The following is a 10381-nucleotide window of genomic DNA, read 5'->3' on the forward strand; positions in this document are numbered from 1 at the left end:
AAAATTCATCTCATTTAATTCCTTTGAAGCCATTTATGTTGTGCCCTACAGATCGAAATGCACCAAGAATTGGAGTATAATGTGTGTGCGTGCCCTTTGTCATCCTAAACTGCTAATGCTTTCACTGTCACTTTTCAAGCCCTCTACAACATGCGTCAGTGTTGTTTCTTTTAGGTTTCTCTTACTTTCGTACTATTTCTCACATTAAAAAACAAGAACAGTTTAGGTCTTTCAAGTATCCCTGCAAACAGCTGTATTTTGTTCTATTTTTCTGGCTTTCAGCTGTTGACACATTGCATCACTGTCTGTTTGGACATGTCCTTGTACAGTTTTGGGATAGAGCCCATATCCTGCTATGCCTGGAACAAAGATCACACCCATAAGTAAAATTTGTCTCACAGCATTCTCTTATCAAGAGAAAGTGACAGTATTCTATAGGAATGATGCAAACCACTCCATCATACTGCAGTCATAGCTCAAAGGTGCAGAAATAATGTACTTAATACATGGAGCAGTGTAGCCGGGCACAGACTCACCGGCAGCACCTGCTGCTGGTCATCTCAGGGAATTAGCATTCCAGCTTCCGGAGTCCCCTCTTCAAGCCAGTGTCTCACCTTGCTGCTGGCTCCCATGTCCCTCCCAGGACCCCCATGCCCCTTTCACTAGGTGCTGCCCCCTGGCAGTACCCCACAGTCCTGGTCTCCCCCTCCCAGGGGAACCCCCCACCCACTATCCCTACCTCACCTCAGTCATAGACTCCTGCCAGTCACCAGCTAGCCCCTGTGCCCTGGGGCAGACTGCAGTATGAGCCACTCAATCATAGGCAAGGTTGGGTTTGGACCTGCTGCCTCTGCCTACCCATGGCTGCCCCTGCAAGCCCCGTACCTAATAGGCCTTAGCAGGCCTGCAGCCTGGGGCTTTCCTAGGCTGGAGCTCTCCGGCTCCCTTGGCCTATCCCCAGCCCTGCTCCCCTCCAGATACTTGGTTAAGCCCCTGCAGCCAGGCCCTTTTCTCCCTCACAGCAGAGAGAGAGAGAGTCTCTGTGGTTTTCTGGCTCACAACCTTTATAGAGCCAGCTGAGCCCTGATTGGGACATGGCCCCCAGCTGAGGCTGCTTCCCCAGTCAGCCCCGCTGCCTTTCTGCTGCAACAGCTCTCTCTCAGGGCTGTTTTAAACCCTTCTGGGCCCAAGCGGGTGTCCGCCCTGCTACAAGCAGAATACTGTGGGATTTGTAAAGACATCCTTGCAATGCTAATCTGAGCTCCCTTTCGTTAAGGGCTTTTGATGCAGCTGCACCTTGAATACAACTCCTTAGAGCCTTCTCTGTGCAAATTAAATTTTCATATTTCTCCCAAATACCTGCCAATAAATGTTCATGTGCTGAGTCTTCTTAAGGCTGTTTCTCAAATCACGTGAAAGAAAAAACTGTGTTAGATTCTATCCATACTGCAGTCAAAACCACCCAAGTGACAATCGTGTTTCAACACCACTGTTGTAGCAGAGTTTTAAAGCTTCATCTACACAGAGTCAGGGGACCTAGTTACAACATGATTTTAGTTTGTAGTATAGATGCAATGTTAAGTATCCTCCACAACAATGCTAAACCTCAGACATGTCCATGGGCATATGGTACATCTTGAAACCTTGAAACAGATCCCCTGCAAGGAACCTATTTGCAGTCTTGAGAACTCTGTTATAAACACATGCTATATACTATCTCCCACTCGAGGGATTACGCTACATATATTTACTAAGTTGGTAACCAGGTTGTAATATGGCTGATCCTGCACTTGACTTGAATGCGTTCACAACATGCTTCATATATGGTTCCTAGCAGTGTGGTTGTGAGCCCCCGGCTGTACCGTGAATGTTAGGCTATAAAGGGGTTCTAACAAGGTCTCTGTGTGGGAAGTCCTTCTAAAATTCACTGGGCCGTGTGTCAGTCTGGCACCTTTCACCAGCTCAAAATACACTGGGGGAAAAATAAAACCTTTCTGTAACTGTATAAATGCATAATAATGGAATAGTGTTGTGAATGAAATAACTTGGATCACTGCTGCTCCCTAAGTAATAGCTGCGGCAGTATGGGAAAGCTACTCAGGTTTCCTCCAAAACATACAGATGTAAGCATGGCTGTGCTGCATGGTAGGTACAGAGAGGCCAACTCAGCTGACATGAGGTTGTGGGGGGAAATGGTGCTGCATGGATGTTGCTGAACCATTTTAGCTGCAGCCTTGTCAGCAGCATGGTTACATTTAACGTGGTTCCATCTCTGGTGAAGGTAGGCCCTCTAGCATGGTTTTGCTAGCTCAGTTTTCAGCTGCTCTCCTGCTCTGTGGAGGGGACTGTCTGTAGCTCAGTTATAGGATGTCTTACAGATAGAGAAAGGGGGAATCTTGCTAGAACCCTTCTAGCCACAGTCATGCTTTATCACAGTTGTTGCTATCATGGTTACAGCCATAAGATGAACTGGGCTGTGGAACATTCAATTTTTCAGATTGGTAAGTGCCAGAACGGGTCTCAGCCTGAAGGAGATTGGATGAATTCCCAGGGACTGTGAATCACGAGGTGATGTACACTCAGAGAGCAAAGACTTATGGATGTGACTTAAAGGATCTCAGGGGACTAATTGTTCTAGTTGTTGTCTAGGAATGTTGCCCAAGGGCTGGATTTTCTGGAGGGATTAATTCAATGGCCTGTGTCATACAGGAGGTCAGAATAGATGATCACAGTGGTCCTTTCTGGCCTTGGAATCTATGAATCTATTAATTCTGCTGACTCAGAGGACACTGCTACAGCCAGCCATCATGAGCCAAAGGCATCCCGGGTGAAAATCCACTAACAGCAGTAGAGTTACTCCAAGTCTCGAGTTGTCTCCGTACGTTAGTTGCATTTTTGTCATGCTCTAAAAACAATGAAGTGAGGGAAGCAAAAGCTTTACAGCAATGAATCCAGTTGCAGATCAGTATAACTGGTCCTTCCTCCCTCTCTCTGGTTCCATCCCGTCCTCCTCACACAAACACCACTGGAACTGACCTCCCTGGCAGCCTCCTACGGAGAGAACTGAAGGGGCTGCGATGATGTGCCACGTCCTGTGGAGCTGAAATATTAGCTGTAAAGGAAGGAGGTTCAGCCTGCCCCAGACAGGTGCAGCTCAGTCACCTCATTGTGGTGCTGGTTGTCTCTTTTAGATTTAAATGGTCAGCTGCCAGAAGAAAGCCTGCTGGGAAAGAGCCCGACAAGGGGGTAAACCCAGCCTTGGAGCGGAGTCTTGGCCACACAAAGGCGAAGAGGTAGCAGCGGTAGTTAAGGATAGCGAAAGGGGCTAAATTCCCAATTCTCAGAGGAGCTGAGATATGGAGGGAAGATACCACAGCCAGAGCTGGGTACTTTATGTATTTTAAAGTCTTTCTTCCCATCAGGTTTTGCACTTTGCTCTGTTATTACGTTTATACAGTAAACCGTCGGATTCCCCTTTAGACAGCAGCTGCTGCCTGTCCAAAATGCAGTTGCTAATATCACCCTCCTTTCCTGTCTTTCTGACCGCATCACCCCCTTCAACCACGCCACCATTGGTATCCTGTCTTTTCATACATCAGAATCAGGCTCCTTATCCTCACCTTCAGTGTCCTACAAGACATCTGCTTGGCATTCACCTCTACTCCTTTCCTTCTCTTCCTCCTCTTCCCTCACTCCCTAAAGTCCTCCCAGCCCTCTCTTCTTACTCACCTTTTGATCTTTTTATCCTGCTGTCAGCTTTTTCCTTCTTCTTTGCTGCCTGCTATGCTTGGAACAGCCGTACCCATTTGTTGTTCATAAAATGCTCACCTCGTGTGCTGCACTTCTCCTAGATACATTCCTCCCTCTTGTCCTACTCTCCTCCCCGTTGATCTCTCCACACCCTCTACTACCATCAAGTGCTTCAGGGAAACCTTGTTAATCGCTGTGTACATTTAGTTAGAACACAATTTTGCCTTGAGGAGGCATTTAATTAGTTATTATTTTACAGCACCCAATGTTCTGCTGGGTGCCTTGCAGCACAGAAAAGAGAAGTGTCCTGCCACAAAGAGATCACACTCCAATTTAGACATGACAGGGAAAGTGACAGAAGGGTAGTGATGGGGGAGGAAGGCATGGGGTTACAGCAATGTGATTACACAGTTACTCAGTCATGGAGCATGGGGAGAGGGGGGAGGGTATATTATTAAAAATACTATGATGATACGCTTCCCATGGGGGCTGCAGTAGAAGCTGGCCTTTCCCTTGATATATGGAATCACAATAAGTCTTAAACAGGAAGTGTTTATTATAGAAAATAATTAGAACAGATACAGACTTCCACAAAACTTGTGTTCCAGCTCTGTCTGCCTTTTTTACCAGAGGGCAACTCTATAGCCTATAGAGCATAAATACTATCACAGAAACATGACCCTTGTGCTATTAAACATTTTTCTCCACGACCTGAAAGAAAACATAAAATCATCGCTGATAAAATTTGCAGACGACACAAAAATTGGAGGAGTGGTAAATAATGAAGAGGACAAGTCACTGACAAAGGGATCTGGATCACTTGGTAAATGGGGCTCAAGCAAACAAAATGTGTTTTAATACCACTAAATATAATTGTATACACCTAGGGGAAAAGAACATAGGCCATACTTACAGGATGAAGGACTCTATCCCAAGAAACAGTGACTCAGAGAAAGATTTGGGGTCGTGATGGATAATCAGCTGAACATGAGCTTCCAGACCAATGCAATGGCCAAAAGAGCTAAATGCAATCCTTGAATGAATAAACAGGGGGATCTCGAGTAGGAACAGAGGGGTTATTTTACCTCTGTATTTTGCACTGGTGCTGGGATACTGCATCCAGTTCTGGTGTACATAATTCAAGAATGTTGATAAATTGGAGAGGGTTCAGAGAAGAGCCATGAGAATGTTTAGAAAACATGCCTTATAGTGATAGACAAGGAGCTCAATGTTTTTAGCTTAAAGAGAAGATTAAAGGTGGCTTGGTCACCATTTATAAGTACCTATATTGGGAACAAATATTTGGTAATGGGCTTGTTAATCTAGCAGAGAAAGATATAATATTATTCAATGGTTGGAAGTTGAAACCAGACAAAAATCAAACTGGAAATAAGGTGTATATTTGTAACTATGAGAATTTGTAACAATTAACCATTGAAACAATTTACTCAGGGGTCACATGGACTCTCCATTATTAGCAATTTTTAAATCAAGATTGAATGTTTTTCTAAATGTTATGATCCAGACATTGTTTTGGGAAGTTTGGTGGCCTGAATTGATACAGGAGATCAGACAAGATGATCCCAATTGTCCCTTCTGGCCTTGGAATCTCTGAATCATCACAGCAATCAGGAAGAATTTAAACTAGAGGGTCTGGTCTTTGAAGACCAGCTCTAGGAAGGAGTTTTATGCAAAGATTATTGTGGGAAAAGAAGACACATGGGGCATTACGAATGGCATTGGTGGTGCAACATGGTAAGAGACAAGGGCAGATAAATAGGCAGGACAGAGTTATGAAGGGTCTTGGAAAAGGAGACTAAAAAGTTTAACATTGATGTGGTGGAGAACAAAGGTAGACACAGTGCATGGATTTGGAGGGAGAATGAGGGGGATGTGGTCAGATTGGCAGGCCAGGAAAAGTATTTAGATTCATAGATATTTAGGTCAGAAGGGACCATTATGATCATCTAGTCTGACCTCCTGCACAACGCAGGCCACAGAATTTCACCCACCCACTCCTGCGAAAAACCTCTCACCTATTTCTTTAAGAAGCTGTACTTTGCATACTATGGAGGTGATGTGGATGTTGGTGACACCAGAGATAAAGAAGTTTCATTAATCAAGATGGGAGTTAAGGGCATGGAAGAGAGATTTTGCTGTATGTACAACAAGAAAACGTCCAATCTCAGAGATATGGTGGAGGAAGAAACAGGAGGATTTGGACTCGGCCTTGAAGTGTGTGGAATATGTAAACAGTGATTATGTCAGCTGGCATGTTTGATATAAGGATCTCATTGTCAATGTAAGGACATTTTCCCATCAATAAAGTGCAGTGGTTAAGAGCAAATGAATGAGGCAGCCCTTCCATATAAACCAGAGATAGCCAGAGTTTTGCTTACACAGCTGGCAGAGGTCTACATGCTGGTCCTTGGCAACCCCAGAGGTGTAGCTCACAGACTACACATCCCAGCATTCTGCTGTTATGTGTGCACAGACTTCAGGGTGATCTATGGCCTCAGTGATGCAGTTGTTTCTTTAACAGAAATTGCTATCAGTCCTAACAACCATACTATCCACATCTACCAGAAATCTGAGAATCGAGGGAAGAAAGTCCATAAACTGGCAAAGCACATTGGCCGGGTCACAGGTAAGAGAGTTACAGATTTTACCTACAATAGTTATTTATTTAATCTTATTGGTTAAAGCTGAAAAGAAAAGAAAAAGGCCCTTTTCCAGAGCAAGACAGAAACTAACCATACCTATTGCTTCTGCACAGCATGTTACACTGAGAATAAGAGACCTAATTCACGGGAAGAGATGGGTTTCAGAGTAACAGCCGTGTTAGTCTGTGTTCGCAAAAAGAAAAGGAGTACTTGTTGCACCTTAGAGACTAACCAATTTATTTGAGCATAAGCTTTTGTGAGCTACAGCTCACTTCATCGGATGCATACTGTGGGAAATACAGAAGATGTTTGTGTGTATAAAAACATCATAAAATACATCTTCTGTATTTTCCACAGTATGCATCCGATGAAGTGAGCTGTAGCTCACGAAAGCTTATGCTCAAATAAATTGGTTAGTCTCTAAGGTGCCACTAGTACTCCTTTTCTTTTTGGGAAGAGATGGATAAGCAACCAGAAAAAATAATCATCAGGAAACAGTGTTGTCTAGTGATTAGATCATGGGACTAGGAGTGTTGGCATCTACCTAGGTTTTATTCCCAAATCTACAGCTGACTTGCTGTGCAAACTTTGACAGGTTTAACTCTTGTGCCTCAGTTTACCTATCTACAAGATGATTATAATAATGCCTACCATGACAGATGTGTAGTGATGCTCAGTTAATGTTTGCAAAGAGCACTGGTTGAAAGACACTGTAGAAGGGCAAAGTATTATAATAATCTCACATGTCTTTCATTGATTGCTTCATATTGCATTGAGGTCTTGTGACAAAGAGCCATGTATTGGGTAGTCAAGATACAGAGTGAGAACTGAAGGTGTCGGTAGATGTGTGATGTTACAGGAATTGACTGGGCTCCTGACTCTAACCACCTTGTGACCTGCGCTGTGGACTGAAATGCAGATTCATGGACCCTGAAGGATGGCATATGGAAGCCCACTGCCGCATATCAGTTGCGCAGCCACTTATGTGAAATGGTCCCGACTGGAGAATAAGTTTGCTTTGGGCAGTGGTTCTAAAATCATTTCCATATGTTACTTGGAGAAAGGAAATGACTGGTAAGCCCAAAACACAGAGAGCAGAGACACCTCTTTGGAACGCACAGTTTTTAACTCACTAAGTTAAAAGCCCCCTATTGTAAGTCATCCGTGCCTGCAGGCCTTGCCATCTTGAACCACAGTACGATAAGATCTCACAAGCTCTGCAGGATTGGGGTAGTACAGTTCTGAGATAGGGGACTTCCAAGAAACACACGTCAAGGAGCAGTGGTTGCATTTTTCCCCTCTGACTCATACAAAGCCAGTGATCGGACATAGCACTAGGGAGCGTCGTGCTGCTGGAGGTGCCATCCTCTACATGAGGTATGAAGTGGATCACCTTTATTTTTATGTCACCAAAGAGTCCATGGCACTTTCTGAAAAAGCCAGGGTGACCTGGCTAAATCCCGCGGGAGTAGTTGCATTCTGCCTGCCTAACGCTCCTCCTGCAATTTCAGCTGGATACAATATTCTTCCCTTCCTCTATATTAAGATGCTGTACATTGTTGCTGAGCGCTGTTCAGGGCTGGCCTTACCATGAGGTGAACTGAGGTGCCAGGCTGTGGGGGGGCACCACTAGGACCCAGCGTTTCAAAGTTTTGGCCCAAGCGAGGGGGTATGGGGGCGTCATTTGAGCTCCCCGCCTCAGGTGCCAAAATATTGTGGGCCAGCCTTGGCACTGTTAAACAGCTGCCATGTCACACCCCAGCTACTGCTGCAGTTCAGTGGTGGGCGAAAAAATTCCTGGGTATAACTTGTAAATCAGCTAGTTATAAGAACACTGCTGAAAAGACTTCCTGGTATTATCATGCATAGGTCTACTCAGACACAGAGTCTCATGAATTTCAGTAGCTCTGGGTGAGACAATGCATACATGCCCTAATAAGTGCTCCCATGTTTGAGCCCTTTATGAAGTACTCCGGGATGGCAGGTAGATCGAAGACAGTATTGCAAAGCACCAGAGAAAGACCCTGTAAGGACCAGTCCTCCAGGGGAAGGGAGATGGACTAGATAACCCCATAGGTCTTGCCTTCTTTATAATTCAAATGGGGGCTGTGTGACTTCTTGCTTCTACAGTCCCAGAGCAACTCAAACAGTTCATCTGCTGCTTCCAGCATCTGCAAACATGATTCTCCACCTTGTCAGTTTGCACTGAAGCAAATCAATTTTACTGGGACAAGAGACAGAGTGTAGCAGCCATAAACTTGTTTTCCTGAAACAAATGTGATCTAGTTACCAGGGTTTGTTTTTCAGTGGACAGTAAATAATTTCACTAAAAGGATCCCAGCTTCCCTAACAGTTTGGAATGCGAGCACTCTCGGAAATGTCATTCACAGAACAGCTTCACTGCAAAGTTATATGCCCAAACTTCGCACATATTTATTCTTCTGCGTAGCTGACTCTTAACAACAGGTGGCTGAGTAAACACATAAAGAAGTCAATCTGATCCACTATACTTAGTCTAGATTAGCATCCAAATAACATTTTACTGGCTGCAGGATCAAGTGATTTCTGGTGCAGGTCTGTACTTTCCCCCACCTAAAACACAAACGTAGACATTTTTACAACTCTCGACGATGTCTCTTTCAAAAAACAAAAACAAAACCTCAGCCTTTGAAGTGTCAGCTGACTCCTCATTCATGTGCTGAGCCTGAATACAAACCGTATGCAGCAGGAGGGAAGTATACCCTTTTAATCCTCACTGTAGGGGTACCTCTGAAACAGAAGGATCGGCCAAGGGGTAGTGGTAATAGGATTTTAACCAAATAATACATGTCCAGAAGCTACTCAGTGTATTTACCTTTACCTCTAAATAGGTTGTTTTCGCACATTGAAGTTTTGAGACAGGAACCAGTCTAGTGTGCTTTTTAAGGATTTATTCAAATAAGCAAACAAATATAAAGCTAAGCATTTATATGGGGTTGTCTACACTTAAAACCTGCCACTGCTGCAGCACTTCAGTGAAAATGCTACCTACACCTACGGAAGGGATTCTCCTGGCAGAGTAGGTAACCCACCTCCCCAAGAGATGGTAGCTAGGTCGATGGGATAATTCTCTCATTGACCTCATGCTGTCCACACCAGGGGTTAGATCATAGTTATACAGGCCTAAGTTAGGTCCCAGGCATTGTGATATAGTTATACAGGCCTAATTTCTTAGTATAGAACAGGCCTAGGTCTCTAATTAATTTGTCTCTAATTTCCCTAAACGAATCCTATAAAACACAAGGCAATGATCCAATCAAGGTTACAATTTGAATCTGAGTAACTAGATCAGTGGTTCAATTTATTTGGCTGGCAAATTACTACAAGAAGTTATGAAGTCAATTCATAAGGTTAACGCAAGAATTACTTCAATACTTCACAGGGAAGTTCAGGAACAATGCCTTTCTTTTAATCTAATCAATTGGGCTCAGGCCGTGTCTCCGTTTCAGCCACTACAGCGGCACAACTAAGGGCAGGTTTACACTACAAACTTGAATTTGTGCTGTGCCACAGTAAGGTTTCTGGTGGAGACGCTCTAAGCCAAGGGGAGAGAGCTCTCCTGTTGGCTTAATAACGCCACCTTTGCAAGAAGCACTATAGTGGCAGAGCTGCATCAAGACAGTCTCCTGCCGACATCGCACTGTCTACACGGCGGGTTACGGTCAGTACAACTACATCACTCCAGGGGTGTGGATTTTCACACCCCTGAACAACAAATGATACCAAAGTACAGGTATGTCTACATTTACCCGACGCTGCTGCAATCAATCCACCGGGGATCAATTTAGAGAGTCTAGTGAAGACCCGCGAAATCGACCATAGTTAGCTCTCCCATCGACTCCGGTACTCCACCGGAACCAGAAGAGAAAGGGAAGTCGACGGGAGAGTGTCTCCTGTCGACACAGTGTGGTGTAGACTCTGTAGTAAGT

General features: G+C 44.4%; 1 pseudogene; it reads left to right on the forward strand.

Annotated features, from left to right (window-relative positions):
* Positions 1-79: 79 nt before the first annotated feature.
* Positions 80-9326, forward strand: LOC125621029 (actin-related protein 2/3 complex subunit 1A-like; annotated as a pseudogene).
* Positions 9327-10381: the final 1055 nt, after the last annotated feature.

The sequence above is a fragment of the Caretta caretta genome, chromosome 14, assembly GCF_965140235.1.
Source record: "Caretta caretta isolate rCarCar2 chromosome 14, rCarCar1.hap1, whole genome shotgun sequence".
NCBI classification, from domain to species: domain Eukaryota; kingdom Metazoa; phylum Chordata; order Testudines; family Cheloniidae; genus Caretta; species Caretta caretta.